The 17,474-nt window shown below is 45.3% G+C and overlaps 1 long non-coding RNA gene across 2 annotated transcripts in view; it reads right to left on the bottom strand.

Annotated features, from left to right (window-relative positions):
• LOC102165752 overlaps positions 22-17,474 on the bottom strand; it is a 334,775-nt gene continuing 317,322 nt past the window's right edge. The window contains exons 3-5 of one of the 2 annotated variants that reach the window (XR_002340940.1): positions 13,790-13,910; positions 758-849; positions 22-328 (exon numbers count right to left, since the gene is read on the bottom strand). This is a non-coding gene — a long non-coding RNA (uncharacterized LOC102165752). Of the gene's footprint in view, positions 850-13,789; positions 13,911-17,474 lie in introns of both variants that reach the window. The other variant, XR_002340939.1, reaches the window with a different exon arrangement.

The raw sequence follows: 17,474 nt of genomic DNA, 5'->3' as shown, positions 1-17,474 counted from the left end.
CATTTGGGGTGATTACTGTGAGTAATCTGGGGACTTGGACAACTCTCACAGTCATAAACATAATACTAACAAATAATCATTAAAATCTTTCCCCGCCCATGCATGTGCACCCTGACTTTATATACTGCATCTGGATTCAACTTCCAGACCATGACATCAGGGCAAATACATCACAATCTGCAGAGAAAATACCAGCGTGTGTTGCTCCAGAGAAAATACGTTCATGCTGAAAGCAGAGCTCGTGGTGCAGAGTTGTAATTGTTATTTCAATTGTAAGAAATATGTAAGCTGTCAGGAAAACAGGATTTACTGACGCTCCATGGGGTCGCTGGATACAAAAAAAATTCAGCAGTTATCTATCTTCTCCTTGTGGGAGACAAAACCAAGAGACGATTTCATGACCCCCCCCTTTTTTTTTTGCTTTTTGAGCCGTAGTCAGATGCGTTATCCATTGCGTCACTGGCCCGCCCCCTTTTTTTTTTTTTTTCTGCTTTTTGAATGTGACCTCTTATCTCTAGGAGTCTTCTTTCTCTCAGGCACAAATGCCTGCATTGCAAGCCTGTCAGTAAGTGGTACAGAGAAAGGAACCAATCTATTCATGTAGCATAATATCCCAGGCGATGACCCGATTCCCAGAGGAGGCGCCTAAACGAGAAAAAGCCAAGTCCATCATAGGGTGACTTGTGTGCCCAACACGGATTGGCAGCCTCACTCTAGACCTCTCAACACCACTTCCACTCATCAAAGGCTCCATTACCTCCCCCTCTTCACATTCCTTCCTGTAGTCCTTTTCATCATCTTCTGCTTCTGGAGTCAAGCAGACAGATCCTAGGTCTTCATCATTCATCTCTAAAAAGAAAGTACGCTTAGACATTGGGGACTCACCCTATGATGGACCTGGCTTTTCCTCATTTAGGCACCTGCTCTGTTCACCCCAGAGGCTATTTTCAAAGTAGGCTACTCTCTTTAAACTCTCCAGCTCTATGTCTTGTCTCTGTGAATACAAAGAATGACCCAACATGGATGTGGTTCTCACTGAAGCCAAGTGCCACACTAAGCACATGTGATACATTTACACATCCAACCGTTATTCCAACCAGAGGAAGCACTGGTACCACTCCACTCGCTGGCTAAAGGGAAGCAGAGAGAGGTTACGTTTCCAAGCCCAGGATGAGCAGAGCTGAAGGGAGCTGAAGCCCTGAGAATGTCCAGTGAGGGCGCCTCCTACTGTTAGTGACATCTCTTCCTAACTTCCCTCCTGCCTCCACGGAGCAGAAGCCCCACCTCTAACCTAAGGCCCGTTCTTCCACCACGGCTGCAGGTACATCCCATCAACCTGGCTTGGGGACTTGGTGCCTCATCTTGTCTCCCCACTCCAGCCCCTTTCTATGAGTACCCACACTCGAATACTTTCCATCACAAAAAGTCTTCCTTCAACCTGTTTTTGCCAACATCCACCAGCCATGTCTCTCCTCTTCTTGAGGGTCAAATTTCCCAAAAGACGTGTCTGCATTCTCCATGCCTCCCTCCTCACATGAGGTTCGCCTCTAAACTGACTGTCACATACCATGCCACCAGTGTTGTATGGCCATGCCACCACTGTCCCAAGGCCACACAACCACTGCCCCACGGCCACACCACCACTGTCCAATGGCCATGCCACCACTCTCCAATGGCCATGCCACCACTGTCTTAAAGCCACACAACCACTGCCCCACAGCCATACCACCACTGTCCAACAGCCATGCTACCACTGTTCCATGGCCATGCCACCACTGCCCCACGGCCATACCACCACTGTCCAATGGCCATGCCACCACTCTCCAACGGCCATGCCACCACTGTCCTAAAGCCACACAACCACTGCCCCACAGCCATGCCACCACTGTCCAACAGCCATGCCACCACTGTTCCATGGCCATGCCACCGCTGTCCCAAGGCTATGGGCACTACTGTTGCAAGGCCATGCCTACCACCGTCCAGGAGCCATGTCACCACTGTCTCACGGCCACACCACCACTGTTCCATGGCCACACCACCATTGTCCCAAGGCTATGCGCACTACTGTCGCAAGGCCATGCCCACCACTGTCCCAGGGCCATGGCACCACCGTCCCAGGGCCATGGCACCACCGCCCCCACAGCCACGCCACCCCTCAGCCAACATGACACTTCCTTCTAAGGTCCCCACTGCCCTTCTAAATCTGTGACCCAGCAAACTTGCTCTTGGCCTTTTTTTACTTGACCTTCTGGGGTATCTGACCTGAATGTCTAGGTTTCCCCCTTTGGCTTTTATGACACCACAATATCTTGATTTTCCATGTGTCTAGCTTGGTTTTTTGTTTGTTTGTTTTTCTTTTTTTATTTTCTTCAGCCTCTTTTGTGAAATTTGTTGCCAGTTCTTTTCCTTTTGGCTCTCACATCTTCACCCTCCACTCCTCCCTGGTCTGCATCATGGTTTTTTAACCTCTGTCCACTGACCTCCTGGGTTGGTTATTCCTTCTTATGGGGGGGAGCTATCCTGGGCACTGTGGGGTGTTTAGCAGCACCCCTGGTCTCCACCCACCAGACGCTGGTGGAAGGTAGCACCCCTTCCTCTAATTGAAGGAATGTCTGATGAGATGCCTACATCTCAGCATGTTACCCTTGATCTGCTTACAAAAACCTCCATCTCTGCAGCCTCCCTGAGGCTCGGCACTGGATAGCCCTTCAGCCTGCACGCCCTCCTCCTTAAGCTACCTCCACTCCTTTCCCTCACGGAGTTTCCTCCTCCAAATCTTGGCTTATCCAGGAATCTTCCCAGGGCAAGCTTCTGTTAGACCAAATGTGGGATGCCTGGCACATATCACCTGCACACACTACCTGTTCACCCACCAGCTCCATACCTAGGTTGTAAGATCCAGGTCTGCATGCCAGTCATTTGATCACTGTTTAGTTTTTAGATCCCAGTATAAATATAGCCCAGGAGATAATCAAGTAATAAATTTAATAAACTGAATTTTAATTAAAAATGTATGAATAAGCCACCTGGGCAATAATGTATTTCAGCATCCAGGGACCATTTCATCACACTCTCATCTACACTGTTGCAGTTTAAAACTTTGGAGTAGAATTTGATGGCTATATTGTTACAAGTATTTCTGCTCCTTTTTTTTTTTCTCCTTTTTTAGGGCCACACCCACAGCATATGGAAGTTTCTGGGATAGGGGTTGAATCAGAGCTGCAGCTGTTGGCCTCCACCACAGCCACAGCCACACCAGATCTGAGCTGCATCTGCAACCTACACCACAGCATGTGGCAATGCTGGATCCTGAACCCACTGGGTGAGGCCAGGGATCGAACTCACATCCTCATGGATACTAGGCAGGTTCTTAACCCACTGAACGACCATGGAAACGCTGTTCCTCCTTCTAAGGGACACAGAAGTAAAGGGAATGGGGCGGGATGGATGCCAGGGAGTAGCATTCACTGTGTGTTCACTTTATGTCAAGCTCTTTCTGCACCATCTCATTCAATGCCCACAGCAGCCCTGGGAAGCAGACAGCAATTTAGCAGTGAGGCATCTAAGGCTGTCAGATAATAATTTACGCTGCGTGGCTGGTAAGCACGTATATTTATTATCTCGCGGTTTCAACAGGTCCTCGAGGAGCTTGGGCACAGGAAGTGTCATCCCAGCCTAGTCACAGGTCCTGCCCCAATTCAAGGTGACAGGACTTTATAGGGCATGGGCAGGAGGGGGTGGGAATCTGCCTATTGTGTCAATAATATGAAAAGGCATGAGATTTCCTCTCAAAAGAGCTGGATCCAAATCCCAGACCCTTTGGGGGTAATAAGCTCTTCACCCGTGAATCTCTGTAATTTGTAGTAATTTGTGCTAATTTGGTACCCAGTAATAGACAACTCATAAATTATGCTACATTTGTACAAAAACACTGCAGTCTGCCTGCAGAACACAGAAAGAAATTCTCCCTTTTTTTTTTTTCCTTTGTCCTCATTCCCAACAACCACAACACTTTGTACAGGACTGTTAATTCTCCCCATGAAGAAAGAAAAAGCCCTCAAACGTGGCCTGCCAGGAAATCTCGCTTTGCCAGCCGCAGTGTCCTTTTCTATAAATATTATACAGTTAAGACTAGATCCAACTGCATTTCTGCGCAGCTAAGTAATTTCCCATCTTGTGGAAGGGCTTTGCAAATGGCCAGTGCTTTACAACAAAAGACCTGAACGAAAACACAGCTGCACCCCACAGAGTCTGGTCAGATGGCCCCAAAGTGTACAAAGCGGTGCCATGCAGGTGGGCTCCTGGTGCAGATTTACGGCGCAGAGCTGGCGTGACATCAGACGTAGGTCACAGACAATCACACAGGGCTCTGCTGGCCACGGTTAGGCTGAGTCGCACGCAGGTCTGGATGCACAGGGGTCCCTTTCCTGGAAAGAAGAGGGAACCAGTCCCAACTGGAGGGCTGCCTTGCCAACAAAACCCTGCAGCTTCAGAAGACAAAAAGCCAGTCTTCCTCCACTCCAGGCTTTCCTGTCCTCGGCACTACTGACATCTGGGGCTGGATAATTCTCTGGTTCTAGGCTGTCCTGTGCACTGCAGGATGCTTAGTGGTACCCCTAGCCTCTGCCCACTCAGCCAGCACATCCCCGCTCCTGGCAATCAAAAGTGTCTCTTCACACTGTCCCCACAGGGGGGTCTGAGTCACTCCCAGTGGAGAACCTGCGCTCTAGGCAAAGATTCATTCTGTTCTCAGTGTCTGGGGGACAGTCAAACAATCTAGTGTGTATGTATAGCATGTGTGTATAGTATGTAGAGTAGGCATGCATGCATGCATGCATGCATGTATAGTATTACATGCATATGTGTGTATAGTATGTATGTTAGTACATATGTACATAGACTATGGATGTCTGCATGTACACTATGTATGTACAGCATGTATGTCTATAGTATTACAATGTTACATATATATGTATGCATAGTATGTATACCTGTATTACAGTATATGCATGTGTATGTATTGTATGTATGTATAGTATATACAGTATTATGTACATATGCATGTATGTAGAGTGTGTAAGTATATATAGTATGTATATATGTATGGTGTGTATGTATAGTATAGTAGGTAGGTATGCATTGTATGTATCTATGTACAGTATGCATGCATGTTTAGTATGTAGCATAATGTATATATGTATGTAGAGTATGTCTGTATTACAGTATGTTTGTATTGTATGTATAGTATGTACAGTATTATCTATATATGTATGAATCATATGTATGTATATATAAGCATATAGTATGTTTGTATAGTGTAGTATGTGTGTATGCATAGTATGTATGCATGTATAGCATTATGCATATGTGTATGTATAGTATGTGTGTATCGTGTGTATGTATATACGTGTAGTATGTATAGTGTAGTATGTATGTATGCATAGTATGTATGGATATATAGTAAGCATGCATGTAGAGTGTGTGTGTGTATATAGCAATATGTATATACATATGCATAGTATGTATATATGTATAGTACATATGTATATACGTATACTATGTATGGTGCAGTAGGTGGGTGGCATAGTATGCCTGTATATACAGTATTATGCACATGTGAATGTATAGTATGTGTGTGTATAGAGTATGTATGTATATATAGTATGCTGGTATATTGTAGTAGGTATGTATGCATCATATGTATGCAAAGTATTGTGTATATATGTATGTATGTATATACAGTATGGATGTCTGCAAGTACAGTATGAATGTACGTACATAGCATGTATGATCACACAAGCTAACAAAGGTGAGGCTGTGAGCTATGGTGCTGGGACTCCCAAAGACAAGTGTTTCCAACATCCACTACGCCTCAAGGTGCCTTTTCCAACTGCAGGCATAACTTTGTGGAAACAGTGCCAGAAAGTAAGCATGGCAACCTGTTTTAAAGGGGCAACACAGCTGTGGATTATGTAAGGATGAACCTCCCATACCTAAGAATGGGCTGACTGCTCAAAATATACCATTCTCTGGAGCACCCTTCAAGGAGTCTATTTTAAGATAGATGAACTAACTGCTTTAAAGAATAGCAGACTGTGTGTCTATAAAAAGGATTATTCTTTTGAATCAGATAATCAGCTGCTGACTAGAGAGCTTGAGTTCAGATTTCTCTGTGCTCTGTTTCCATAAGCCTGTACCTCAATAAGAATAATAAAGACAGATTGTTAGGAGATTAGTCTTGCTCCTTGGGACACCAGGATCTTATTTTATTATGTTCAATGTTTACATAATTACAAAAGTCTTTGTTTCCTTTGCTTGCTTGAGGAAAGTAGTCCTTCACTACTTTTTAAATATTCCTGTGAACATCTTTCATTTAATTTTGACAAAATGCAAAGCAGTTGGCTTTATCATAAATCACAGTCAAAAATATTCAAAGCAAGAAACAAAAGCAACAATAAAATTAATGTTTCAGGTAAAATTAATCATTAGTCCAAATTTACCATTTTTGAATAGGATACACTTTCCGCTCCCTGATGGGACTATCCCTAAAACAAATACATTTCTTCTGAATTTTATTCCCACATCAATGCACGGAAATTGCATGTATGTTAGGATGTATTAAAATATTTTCATTTTAGAGTCTTTACTTAAAAGGAGACGATGAATCCCGTAGATGTGGATTTTATTTTAATAGAAATTTCTTCTTAAACCAAAGTAGCCTGATGCTGTTTCTGGACTGAGAGTTCATTTTATGAAGAGGGAGTGGGAAAATCTTTCTACAGCACAGTCAAGAGCATGATGGGCAGGAACTTGGGTGCTGAATGATTTTTCTACTCATGAAGTTAGATGTGCCAGCATCAGCCGGTATTTACAAAGAGATGGAGAGAGGGGGAGAGGGACAGAGGGAAAAGAGGAGAGGGGAAGAGAGGGAGAGTTAAAGATAGTCAGTACCCTTTTATTTCAAATACAGTAGCTTGTTCACTGATGAGTGATGTCTATCTAGAGTCTAGAACTTTCAGAATAACCATGTGCCCTGCGTTAATTATTTTAGACCCTTTTAACCACTGACCCACTCAACTTGGCCATGAGCAGTTGCTGGCCTCTTGCCCCTAGAGGAAGGAGGAAGCTTGGTCTCCTGCCTGGGAACTTCACTAAAACGGGACCTGGTACAACAAAAGCCAGCTTTGGACCAGTCATAGCCAAGCCAGGGGCAGCATCTTCCAGGCAGCCTGTGGAGGCGAAGCACCGCTTTCCGCTCCTGGGAACTCTGAGGAGCACTTTGCTTCCAAGATGAACACCGCAGGCCTATTTATAACAGCCAAGACATGGAAGCAACCGAAGGGCCCATCGACAGATGAATAGATAAAGAAGATGTGGTACCTATATAAATAGAATGCTGCTCAGCCATAAAAAAAGAAGGAAACAATGCCCTTTGCAGCAACATGGATGCAACTGGAGATTATCATACTGAGGGAAATAAGCCAGAGAAAGACACCTATCATATGATATTACTTCTATGCAGACTCTAAGAAAAACGATACAGAAGAACTTATAAAATAGAAACTCACAGATTTTGAAATCAAACCTATGGTTAAATGGGGAAAGTAGGGGGAGAGGGATAATTGAGGATGTAAGGATTAACATATACACACGAATATATATAAAATATGTACGTAACAAGTGTCCTCTAATTCTGTAATCACCTCTGTGGGGGAAGAAAGACACAGACAAAGAATGGATATATATCTATAACTGACTCACTCTGCTGTATACCTGAAACTAGTGTAACGGTGCAAGTCAACTACACTCTAATTAAATTTATTAAAGGAAGGAAGGAAGGAGGGAGGGAGGGAGGGAGAAGGAAACAACCTCTGGCCAGATGCCGTGACCTCCTGGACAGGACTTGACCAGGAAACACCAGTCACAGAAACAACCAGCTCCCCCCCAAGCTCTGATCCCAGGCCTTGGGCTGCATGCCAGCCAGCTTCTCCCACGTTCAGGAGCAGAGAGGCTGGCACAGGCCTTCCAGACCAACACCATTCATTCCATGACTGCTTACGATTGTTTCTGATGTCACCGATGTTATGTAACAAGGCACCTGATGTAATTGTAAATAGCGATGCTGAGGTGCTCAGTAACCAGCCCTAGCATCAGGGTTCCTGCCTGGGGGCCTTCCTAGGGAAAATCACCCTGACTGTGATTTCTTGTTAAAAGCCCTTCACGTTTACTTAACTTCTCCTGGGGTGTAGCATGGGGATTACTTACACACACACACACACACACACACACACACACACACACACACACACACACATATCAACTGGACTGTCATTTTTTTTAAAAAAAAAAAAGAAGATTACACAAAATATAGGATGTCCTCTCTCCATCATAACGACATAGCCCTAAGATTCAAGTGGAAATTCCCTATTTCTACAAACTGATGACTTAAACAGCAATCAGAAATTAGAAGTTGCTGAACACTTGGAAAACACGATTCCACTTCTTTAAATTTATTTTACACATGTGCCACCCATCTGCATTCTGGTTTTCCTATGGCTACACTGGTTGAATGGCTGGAAATAACACAGACGCCGTGGTTAGATTCATTAGGACGTAATTGAAAAGCAGTGTGATTTTTCAGCTATAAAAACCAAAGGATAGGAATAAACCTACCTGGAGAGACAAAAGCCTATACTCTAAAAACTATAAGACACTGGTGAAAGAAATCAAAGATGACACAAATAGATGGAAAGACATGCCATGCTCTTGGATTGGAAGAGTCAATATTATCAAAATGACTATACTACCCAAGGCAGTCTACAGATTCAATGCAATCTCCATCGAATTACCTAGGACATTTCTCACAGAATTTGAATAAAATATTTTAAAGTTTGTTTGGAAGTACAAAAGACCCAGAATAGCCAAAGACATCCTGAAAAAGAAAAATGGAGCTGGAGGAATCAGGCTCCTGGACTTCAGACTCTACTACAAAGCAACAGTCATCAAAACCGTATGGTCCTGGCACAAAGGCAGAAATCCAGATCAGTAGAACAGGATAGAAAGCCCAGAATTAAACCACACACCCACAGCCAACTCATCTATGACAAAGGAGACAAGAATATACAATGGAGAAAAGACAGTCTGTTCAATACGTGGTGCTGGGAAAACTGGACAACCCCATGGAAAAGAATGAAATTACAGCATTCCCTAACACCATATACAAAAATAAACTCAAAATGAATGAAAGACCTAGATATAAGACCAGACACTATAAAACTCTTAGAGGAAAACATAGGCCAAACACTCTCTGACATAAACGACAGCAACATCTTCTCAGATCCACTCCTTTACTGTAATGACAGTAAAAACAAAAATTAAAGTGGGACTTAATTAAACTTAAAAGTTTCTGCACAGCAAAGGAAACCCTAAACAAAATGAAAAGACAACCTACAGAACAGGAGAAAATCTTTGCAAAGGAATTGATTGACATGGGATTAATCTCCAAAATTTATAAATACCTCCTATCACTCAATACCAAAAAAACAAAACAACCCCATCAATAAACGGGCAGAGGATCTATACAGACAGTTCTCCAAAGAAGACATACGGATGGCCAAAGAACACATGAAAAGATGTTCAACATCACTCATCATTAGAGAAATGCAAATCAAAACCACAATGAGGTACCACCTTACACCAGCCAGAATGGCCATCATCCAAAAGTCTACAAACAATAAGTGCTGGAGAGGGTGTGGAGAAAAAGGAACCCTAGTACACTGTTGGTGGGAATGTACATTGGTGCAACCGCTGTGGAAAACAGTGTGGAGATTTCTCAGAAAACTAAAAAGAGAACTCCCATTTGATCCAGCAATCCCACTCCTGGACATCTATCCAAAGAAAACTATGATTCGAAAAGACACACGTACTCCGATGTTCATTGCAGCACTATTTGCAATAGCCAAGACATGGAAACAATCTAAATGTCCATCGACAGAGGAGTGGATAAAGAGGATGTGATACAAATACACAATGGAATATTACCCAGCCATTAAAAGGAATGAAAAAGCGGCATTTTTAGCAACATGGTTGAACTTAGAAATTACCATGCTGAGTGAAGTCCATCAGACAATGAGACACCAACATCAAATGCTTTCACTGACATGTAGAATCTGAACAAAGGACACAATGAGTTTCTTGGCAGAACAGAAACTGACTCACAGAATTTGAAAAACTTGTGGTTTCCAAAGGAGACAGTTTAGGGGGGTGGGGGGATGCACTGGGGATGTGGGATAGAAATCCTATAAAATTGGATGGTGATCATCATTGTACAACTACAAATGTAATAAATTCATTGAGTAATAAAAAATAAATTAAAAAAACCAAAGGAATAATTTGGTTGTGATGACTGTTGTACAGCTATGAAGGTAATAAAATTCATTGAGTAATTAAAAAAAACCCCAAGGAAATAGCTAAAGAGAATGATGGAAGGAGGATGGGCAAAGTATTTTAAGGGAAAAGCATCTCTGAACAGCACACACTGCAGGGCACAGGCAGCAGCAACAAACACAGAGATGGAAGCATCTTTGCTTTTCAGTTTCTACCTTTTAACCCTCTTGAACTCCCCCCACCCCTTTTTTTAACAATGTCTGTGTCACAATGTTTTCAGGTTTCTTTTTAATCTATTACAGATTACAGGTGTGGTTTTTCCTTCTGCATTAATTTTAGGAGATTAAACAAAACAGAGACTTTTTCCTCAAGATACCTACCATTGTGTTTAGTGCACGTATGAAAAGAGTTTAACATAACATTTAAACAGTTAATCCAAGACTAATGGTTGTGTTCACGACAGAAAGAGGAGAGGGGGCAGGAGGGAGGTATCAGTTCATCTGAGTCGAGGGAAAAGTGGAGGAGTTGAGACCCTGCATTGGGTGAAATTCCAGGTGAAAATTTAGTCAAGGTGACCTAAGGAAGCATCTAAAAAAGAAGTATTGTTTTCCTAAAAAAGAAGTAGATTTTCCTCAGAGTAAATCTTCGGGAAAAGGGACATACAGTCCTTTTCTAATAAGATGAAATGGACTGAGAGGGTTTTATCCATAGCCCACAATTCTCCCAGTCTGGAACACGCCTTTGAACCTGTGGAAATAACCTGCTGGCACCTCTGAAATAAGTCAGCCACATGTATGCCCACCACACTTCCCCAATACTGGCATCTGTACAACTGCCACCTACCCTAACCCCGACCCTAACCCTACGAAGCGATGCAGGCGAAGAAGCTGGGGCACAGGAAAAACAGGTTTTCCTCACACGCACAAGGCTGAAGTTCAGGATCCCCTCGAGGGCTGCAGCCGCTCCCCTCAACTCTCTAAGACCCCGAGTTCTCTCGAGTTCTCGGTACAGGGATCCAATGACAGTAGCTTAATCAGGTAGAATTACAATAGCCTACAGAAGCAGTGTCCCTTAGAAGACACAAGAAAAACAAAACCCAAATGAGGCCACCAGGCAGGTTAAAGGAAACTGACTCCCTAATAGTTTGTTCTCACACAGCCCCGGGCTGTGTGTGAAACTGTGAAAATGAAGAAGGCAGGATAAAGAAGCTTCTGTTTCACCTGCCTCCCTCCGTGCTCAGAGACTTCAACCAAAGCTCACAAAGGAGCCCATGTTTCCATCTGTGTCCGCGGAGGACGCACCCTGCCTCCAAAGTAAACACAGGCACGAGAGTTACCTGCTGATGGAGGTAGGTGCTTAACGTGGAGCAGATGTGTTTACCTCTCCCTCGCTCTGGTGGATACCTGGAGGAGTCTGAACGCTCGCTCTTTAATAAGGAACATCAAATGCCTCAATAGGCAACAGGGATTTTCACTCCCATTTACGGAGGCAGATAAATCACCTTGAAAGGAACTGGGCTCAGGTACCTCATTATTTCTAATTTGTTTGCTGGGAGAGAGAAACCACGGCCGTCAAAACAGACATTTCATCCATTTCTGCCCAGGATGGAAGGTTCACAATTTAGAGTGTTCGCCACGTCTTGAGCCTTCAGGGTGCTTTTGTGTTAAAATCTATGTTCCCTCCAGACTGAGGTCCCTGGTGGGAAGGGGGGGGGGCGGTTCTCACTAGAAGTCAGGGGCATTGTTTTTCTCATGTTCCCAATCTCCCTTTGACTTTTCAATTTTTTTCCTTGCACATTTAGGAAATGCTGACAACATCATTAGTGCAGATATACAGTTTAAACAGTCCCAATTCTCTTTTTGGTATTTGATTGTATTTAGTTTTCGACATCAACCAATACTGACATAGACATAACAAGAGTAAAAATGTTTCTCGGAGTTCCCAAGATGGTGCAGTGGAAACAAATCCAACTAGGAACCATGAGGTTTCGGGTTTGATCCCTGGCCTCGATCAGTGGGTTAAGGACCAGTGTTGCTGTGAGCTGTGGTGTAGGTTGCAGACACAGCTCGGATCCCGCATGCTACGGCTGTGGTATAGGTCAGCAGCTGTAGCTCCAGTTGGAGCCCTAGCCTGGGAATCTCCATATGCCTAGGGTGGCAGCCCTAAAAAGCAAAAGAAAAAAAAAAGAGAGAAAGAAAGAATGAATAAAAATGCTTCTCTAAATGAATGATTCTCAAAATGTGGTCCCTGCGGTAGCAGCAAAGGTATCACCTGGGGGGACCATTTGCAAATTTCCTGCTTGATTATTTTTTTTATTATTATTTATTGCTTTTTACAGCTGCACCTGTAGCATATGTAAGTTCCCAGGCTAAGGGCTGAATGTGAGCTGTAGCTGCCAGCCTACACCGCAGCCACAGCAACACAGGATCTGAGCCTCATCTGCAACCTATACCACAGCTCACGGCAATGCCCGATCCTTAACCCACTGAGTGAGGCCAGGGATCAAACCTGGGACCTCACAGATACTAGTCAGATTCGTTTCCGCTCCTTCTCATGGATGCAAGTTGGGTTCATGACCACTGAACCACAATGGGAACTCCCTGCTACGTGATTCTCATGTACAACATTTATCTGGAGTGTCAACATTCTTTAACGAAGAACCCTCCACGGTAATATATTTTCAGTGATACAGTGTCATTTCTATATTTCTATTTACATTTCATAGTTAAACTCATTTTGTATTTCTAAGGTCACTTGAGTGACCTTACTCATTAGTGACCTCATCACTAAGGTCACTTGAGTGGCCTCCTTGGAAGCAGTGATGTGCTTGTGGTCATCTAATCACATGGACGTGCGTGTGAGAGGCTCTACAACGTTGCATTATCTGAAGGCGTCTCTGAAGAACTCACGACATGGGTCAACAGCTAGAAAGACTCACACTGCCTCAGGAAAAGGAGCCCGTGCGTGGGGACAGTGGGGATGAAGCCATGCTAAATGCTGGGCTTTGCGATGAGGGGAGCTCCCAAGGGCTGCCTGTGTCACCCAGGACACGTGGCCTGCGAAACAGGTGTCATAACCCCGGCCGTAAAGCCGGTGCTTCCTCCTCGGCGGCTGCCTCATCCATCAACAGAACTGCGCTTGTGTTATTTCCGGCTCAATGTGACAGCTCTTTTTGGCATCCCCTTAGCTCTTCTGCAGGAAGATGACTTTGCTGTCCATAGTCTGACTTAAAGGTATAAGGATAAAGCAGTGTAGCCAGAATGGTAACTAACTGAGCCCTGTGGAGGTCCCCCAGGGTCAGACCACGAGAGGTCAGTGGTAGCCGGGGCACAGGACCAGGGAGGGGACCATGGGAAGAAGGTCCCCCTCCAGGGGGACTGGGTCAGTATTTTTCCATGCCTACCTTGCTCAGGTCTGCTCTTCCCAGTACAGTTCAGCCAGGAATGGGGCTCCAGTCAGAGGCGGTCTCTGTTCCGGGGTGTCGCTTCTGATATATCATCCACCAGCACCTTCACCTCCACCATCTACCAATGAAGAGAGAGAAAGTACAGTTTATAGTGGACGTCTGAAAAACCACCCAGAGGATGACAACAGTTCATAAAGAGTAAAGTGAATTCAAAGGATGAAACTCAGGACACCTGTAGGCACGCTGAATTCCACAGGTGAAACTCGTGAATAGTTTGTACTTAAACTATAAAGTAACATCATTTAAGAGTTAACCATGCCTGTGTGCTAGAGAGAGGGTGTGTTGTGTGTAAGAGGAAATAACAGCCGATGCATAGCTCCCGAGGAGCAGTTCACTTTCCTTGAGAGCTTGTTTGGAGGCTCTAAGAGGGGAGCAGAGCTACTCGTGTACCCTTCACCGAAGAACGGTCCTCCTCTATTGGGGAGGATCGTCCCCTTCGACCAAGTGTGTGGCTTCGGGGAGAACACACATGGAGCAGTGAGGGAGAAAGGGGACACCTGCCAGCCAGCCAGATCAACCAACTCAACCCTGGCGATCAGTGGGGTGGCAGGTGTCACAGCCAGATCACCCTCACATCCAGGAGGAGTTCGGTTTCTGTCTGCATGCAAGCAATAGGCTCAAGGAAGCTGCATCTCCTGCTTTCAACTGAAAAGGGGCTAGTTTTGCTTCTTTGGCTTTGACAGCAACCCCCCAGCCCTGGAAGGGCTTCCTGGTGAGGTGGGTCCAAACCAGTCCTTCTTCCACTTGCTGTTTCAGCACCCTCGCCTCATGCAACCTTGCCCTGCCCTCAAGTCAGAGCAAACCCGTTAAAATCGCAGCCAACCCCTATTCCGTCTCTGCTCAGAAGCCCCGAATGCCTTCTTGGCTATTTCCATGTGAATAAAAGGGCATCAGCCAGGCATGGTCTGGCCCCGCATGCCTCTCACCTGGCTCTGAGGCGCTCCCTGAACCCCTCCACTCTGGCTCCCTGCCTTGACTTCCTGGGAACCTCCCCAGGTCTCAGCGCCACACGTCCCCCTCTGGCCAGCCTGCTGTTCTTTCCAAAGCTCTCCTCACGACCAGATCCACCACCTCTCTGCTGTTCCCGCCCCTGTAATGAAACATCTAGAACAAGGCTTTGCTGGGGAGCATGGAGAACATGACCAGGCTTGTGCAAGGTTCCCAGTAAAGACATGCATCACGAGGGTGTCCATGGAGACGCATCCCAGCATCCAGGAACACTCAGCAGAAATGCCCCACAACCATCCTCCCATCCCTGGCATGTTTGGTACGGAGCCGCACCTGGTCACTCTGGGAGGGTGGTCGCTGGACTGCAGTGTATGATTCAGACAGAGCTCTAAGCTCTAACGGGGGCACTTGAAACCCTCCTGCTAGCTCAGCCGTGGCCAGCTGGACTCAGCAGCTTCTCGATGGCCTGGCACATCCTCAGCAGCAAACACACTGCCCTCCTAATGCCTTCGCCCTCTATCCCCCGCCACTCATGGGTCTGGTCTTCAGTGTCTGCCTCCCTCCTGCTCCTGGTCCTCAGACTGCAGTAGTACAACATCCGGGGCTCCGACAAAGGGGGGAAAGCAGCCTCCAGGGAGGAGCCGCCTGCTTTCCTTTCTGCAAAGTCTTTTGCCTTCTCCTTCCTCACGCTAACACGCCCAGGGACATCCTGTACTCACGGGAAACAGGCACGACACGGAATTTTCACCGGAAAGGCACAGAGAAAGAAATAGATTCCCCACATTTTCTCTGGTTTGGGTCAGAGCAGAGGTGCAAGCAGTTTTCTCTACATCGTGTGCATTATACCATTTTGTGATTCTCGGAGGCTGTAAGGTTATCTAAAGGGTGGTGTCGGAAGAGAAGGAGCGAGTGCCCAAGGGTGCGGAATGTGGGACGGGACAGAGGATAGGAAGGGCCCTTGAGGTGTTTCGGGTTATACACAGTCATCTGATCAGTGTTCAGAACCCCTCATAGTGGGGCCACTGTTAGTAACTTTATATCTGGTTTCAACACAGATGAGCCAATTTACAGTTCAGTGCATCTTCCTCCTGGAACTCTCTACCTGATTAGCTGGTTTAATCGATTTTGATACAAATTGGATTTAAGCAGCAGAACTCAAGATGTCTGTGCTTCGCTGAATTATCCTGGGAGCGTGCTCTCCCCTCCCTGAGTCTCGCTCGACAGCCTCATCTGTAAGAGGAACCCCGACTGGACTGGCTTCCAATCCCTGGCAGGTCAATGGGCTCTTTACTCCAAGTCCATCACATCCTCCCGCCTCAGGCCAGGTAGCACCACATCTGTGCCAACGGAGCCCCATTTCCAAGGGTCTCCTGAGACCACGGGAAAGTCTTAGTGCCCTGGTCCAGCTCATTCCATTACAGGTTCATGAGAGTGAAAAGCAGCACCTCCTCAAACAAAAAGAGCTGCAGATTCATGGCGTCCAAGAGAAAATGAGCAGGAAAATCAACAACTACGCTCAACTAGGGGCTCAACAACAGCGTTAAATGATGTTTAATCCATGGCATATTGAAGCATTTGGATTTTGACGCTAGCATTTGAAAATAGAAGGGTCATGCTAACGAACCTATCTACAAAACAGACACAGAGAATAGATTTGTGGTTGCCAAGGGGGAGGGTGGCTGCGAGACGGATGGACTGGGAGTTTGGGGTTAGCAGACACCAAATATTATCTGTGGAATGAAGAAACATGAAGGTCCTACTGTATAGCACAGGAAGCTATATTTAATATCCTGGGATACACCCTAATGCAAAAGAATATAAAAAGAATGTGTATGTATATCTGATTTGCTTTGCGGTATGGTAGAAATTAAAACAACCCTGTTAATCAATTATATTTCAGTAAAAAAAAAAAAATTTAACAAAACTCCAAAGGCTCCTCCTCCCATGTATTTCCTTCCCACATCACTGATGGTTCCTGATGGCCACTGAATTGTCACCAGAGGCAGCTCAGGAAAAACTCCACTGAGCTTTACGACACGCATCAGTGTCACGGCTGGTCACTGAGTCTTTTCAAAGCAAGCAGTTACTTAATACCTCATTCATAAATGCAGCATGCATGCTCTGTCTTTCCAAAACAGGGATCCCATTTAATTCTCTCTCCGAGTGGGAGGTCCCTTTTGCTAAGACTTCATCACCCAGGGCCAATGGCTCATACCCCAGGAAACACAGGAGTCAAGGCACATCAGCCCCTCCAGCAATGAGCCTTCAGGTGCCAGGCTCCTTGTCGCACAGGGGAGTGGGTTCTCCTACAGGAAGCATGCCTGCGTACCTTGGTTTATGATGCTTCATTTAGTTAATACCACAGAGACTGTACTTCCATAACTAATGACTAAAGAGAGAATCTTTCCCATCAGGAGTTATCATAAGGCTTTGGGTATGTGGTAAAGCAAGCGCTATGTATATTGGAACACAGAATATCTTTGTGGGGTAAGCTCTCCCATGAAACACACCTCCACTCCGTTATGTGCCTCGAAAGCTGTGGTGCTTTCGCACCTGAGGGAGATTTTGCCTCCTTTCTCACCCTGGGGACGTCTGGCAATGTCCAAACAAAGTTTTTCTTGTTGTGATGGAGGAGGGAAGACACTACGAGCATCTGGGGGGCAGAGGCTGAGGA

This window comes from Sus scrofa, chromosome Y (assembly GCF_000003025.6).
Source record: "Sus scrofa isolate TJ Tabasco breed Duroc chromosome Y, Sscrofa11.1, whole genome shotgun sequence".
Classification (NCBI taxonomy): Eukaryota; Metazoa; Chordata; class Mammalia; order Artiodactyla; family Suidae; genus Sus; species Sus scrofa.
The sequence above is the reverse complement of the archived record's forward strand: the minus strand, read 5'-3'. Positions and strand labels throughout refer to the sequence as shown.